Source organism: Vigna umbellata, chromosome 8 (genome assembly GCF_029865625.1).
Source record: "Vigna umbellata cultivar VRB3 chromosome 8, Vumbellata_1.0, whole genome shotgun sequence".
Lineage (NCBI taxonomy): Eukaryota > Viridiplantae > Streptophyta > Magnoliopsida > Fabales > Fabaceae > Vigna > Vigna umbellata.
The window spans coordinates 8,577,635-8,581,202 of NC_142172.1; the positions used below are offsets into that span (position 1 = coordinate 8,577,635).

The 3,568-nt window shown below is 35.7% G+C and overlaps 1 pseudogene; it reads left to right on the forward strand.

Moving 5' to 3' along the window:
- The first annotated feature begins 224 nt into the window (after positions 1-224).
- On the forward strand, positions 225-1,423 carry LOC148193978 (uncharacterized; annotated as a pseudogene).
- Positions 1,424-3,568: the final 2,145 nt, after the last annotated feature.

Sequence of the window (3,568 nt, forward strand, 5' to 3'; positions counted from 1 at the left end):
CCAAGGCAATCACAGCAACCATCAAGGAACAGTTTGATGAGCCATGGCTAACATGGGGTGCAATCCCTAAGTCAACCAGAGATGTCTTCTTCGAACGTTTTAAGGTAAACACTTTTCATTCCTAATCCTGTTGTTACAAGTCAATAGTTGGTGTCCTGCATTTAATTTATACTTTGAACTTGTTTACTTATTCAAACCTATTATTTCTAATATAACAACAGAGAAAGGTTTCATGGAAGCCTGAAGATGAGGAAAAGGTAAAAAAAAATTATCACACCAAGGCATCTCATAGACTCTCAGAGATGTATAAAAAAGCTAGAACTCTAGGAAAAAGACCTGATTGGCTGGGGGACGATACTTGGAATGCTCTTTTGGAAAAGTGGAACATGCCACTTTATAGACAAAAGTGTGAAACGGCAAAGAAGAATCGGACATCTGAAAAGGGTGGATGTTTGCACACTGGAGGATCTATAAGCGTGCATGAGCATGCTATTCGTTTGGTATATAACTTGTACATTTTTTTTCTTATATTTGTAATCATAAACTTTACAAATATTTATTAACAACTCCTTTTGTTTGCAGTCACAAGAGCTTGGTCGATCTGTGCATGTTGATGAAATATTTCAGCAAACACATATTCGTCAATCAACGGGAGAATTTGTGGACGAAAGGTCTAGGCGGACCCATGTAAGTTTGTACTAACTCTATCACATTATAAATTTTCGTTTTTTAAACCTCATGTGTAATGATAATATTTATTCATTTAACAGGAACAATTTGTTGCAAAATTTTCTCAAATTAGATCTGAGACTACATCTGTTGGTGTCTCAACATCTTCTCCTCTAGACCCTGCGGAGGAGGAAAGATTGAGAAACCGATGTTGGTTAGAGGCTGCTAGTGGAAAATACAAGGGACGCGTATACGGCATTGGAAATGTCACTTCCCAAGATGACTGTGTTGATAGTTACATCCAACAGACACAGGCATCTTCTACTGCTCAACCTCAAAATTCAGAAGAAATTGTTAACCTGAAATCGCAGTTAGAATAATATGGTCAGCAGCTTCAAAAGTTTGAAGGCTTTATTGGCGTCCTCCTGCCATTCCTTCCGCCTTCAGCAGCCGCGGCTGCACAACAATTTTTAAACCTTCAAAATCCTCAAGTTCAAAATGACGTACCCAATATAGTCCAACCAGAACAGCAACCTCCAGAACAGCAACCACCACACCAGCAACCACCACATGAACAACCAGAAGATGGAAATGATTATTACATGCATTATTAGGAATTTTATAGAACTTATTTCCATTACTGTTGAACTTATTTAGAACCACAACTACAATCTGTTTATGAACTTACCAAATGTTGCAGTTATAATTACATTATACAATATTTATGTATTCATATACAATGTTTTCTTTGTGGATTAAGTGTATATGAAAACCTTATTAAATTTATATGTCAATGTGCAATGTATAATGTCCAGGTCTGCTTGTATATTGTGCATGGAGAACTGCTATATACAGAGAATTTATTTAGCTCTTGGTAAACCATTATATACGGAAAAATCCGTATATAATTTCCGTATATAAGTTATATACGGATTTATCCGTATATAAGGTATATACGGAAATATCCGTATATAACTTATATACGGAAATCATATACGGATTTATCCGTATATAAGTCATATACGGAAAAATCCGTATATAATTTCCGTATATAAGTTATATACGGATATTTCCGTATATAAGTTATATACGGATAAATCTGTATATAATTTCCGTATATAAGTTATATACGGATAAATCCGTATGTAAACTTAGCTACGATGGTATTATATACGGATTTTTGTCCGTATGTAATCCGTATATAAACACAGAATATATACAGATTTTGGGTCTTATATACGGATTTTTGTTGTATGTAATACACTTTTTTCTTGTAGTGTTCTTCCTTCTTTAGCCTTCCAAGCTCCAATTCATGTTCTTTGAGTTTTCCATATGTTCATGCTGGTCTAATCTCTTGATTCAGATATTGCAGTGACTTTCGGCTGCCAGCTTCTGTTGAGTCTTTTCAATATTTTGACGTTGATTTCCTCCTTGTCAAACACTTTTCCAAGAGCCATGAGGTGATTGACTATGTGTGTGAATCGCTTCTGTACTTCATAGATAGTCTATTCTGCTTTCATTATGAACAACTCATATTCCTGTATGAGAGAATTCTTTCTAGCTCTCTTTACTTCATCCATTCCTTCATCTGTGACTTCAAGGACTTCCCACATCTCTTTGGTCATCTTGCATTGTGATATCCTGAAAAATTCATCCATTGTTAGTGCTGATGCAATCACATTTCTAGCCTTAACATCATATTGAGCTCTGCTGTTCTCATCTTGAGTCCACTCAGAAAAAATTTTCAAAACAACTTTTCCAATTAAGACATGAGTGGGCTCATATGGACGTTTAGAGTTGCATCCCAAACCCCTTTATCCACCGATTCAAGAAAGGTCTGAGAATTGAAAGCCATATTCCAGCAAATATTGGTGGTCTATTTGTCGAAGCACATTCACCAAAGGTCTAAGAATTGAAAGCCATTTTCCAAGATCAGTCGATTTAACGAAAATCGTAATCGACTAGTTTTTCAAATATTTTATGAAAACCAGCTCTAGTGCCAATTGTTAAAATATAATGGCTCAATTTCTCACACCAAGAGGGGGTGGTGAATTGGTGAACGTAAAAACAAGGTCTTTTAAAATCCTTTTCGCAAAAGGTGATGCCTTTAAAACTTTCTTGAAACGCAAGGTAAAAGACTTTCTAATGCAGGGGAAACTTAATCGAATAAGTATAGAGTAAATTTGTTTAAAAGTAAAAGAGAAGGGATCAAAAAATTCAAACACTGCTTTTTATACTGGTTCGACCAACCTACCTACATCAAGTGTCCTTCATACCACGTGAAGCAAATGCACTATAATGATCAAGGGTTTTACAACAAGGCTTTTATAGAGACCTCACGTCAAAAATATAAAACACCTCTCTAACCCTCTAATCAAATATAGGTAGTACAATAACTAGACCAGCAGCAAGAATCCCCTCTCCTATTGTTTAAACCCTTTGAGACACCTCTCAGAGTCAAGAACGCCGCTCGTTCTTCTTCTTGTAGTCACAACAGGAAACCTCAATCCAATCTTCACAAGATTGTAGACTCTGATCTCGCGCAATTACACCCAAATGTGCATAATTGATCACCCCTTTGAATACACAGCAAACTTGCTCTACAAGAAATCAAAAGGAGATGATCACCACGGTCACTTCTTGATTCTTAGAGCTCTTTTCCTCTTTCTGCAAGATAGCATTATCACAAAAATTGTTAGATTCACAAAAGTTCTTATAGAAATCAAATTCGCGTCAATTTATAGTATAACGCATCTCTGACGCATTTTAGTCGACTAAGCTACTAATGTAGTCAAATATAACAATTTTGTTATAGCAGTCAAAGCAATTAATTGAACTCGCAATTAATGCAGTAGAATGACATTTAATGCTTGTTCAACATATTTAAAAATATGACCGT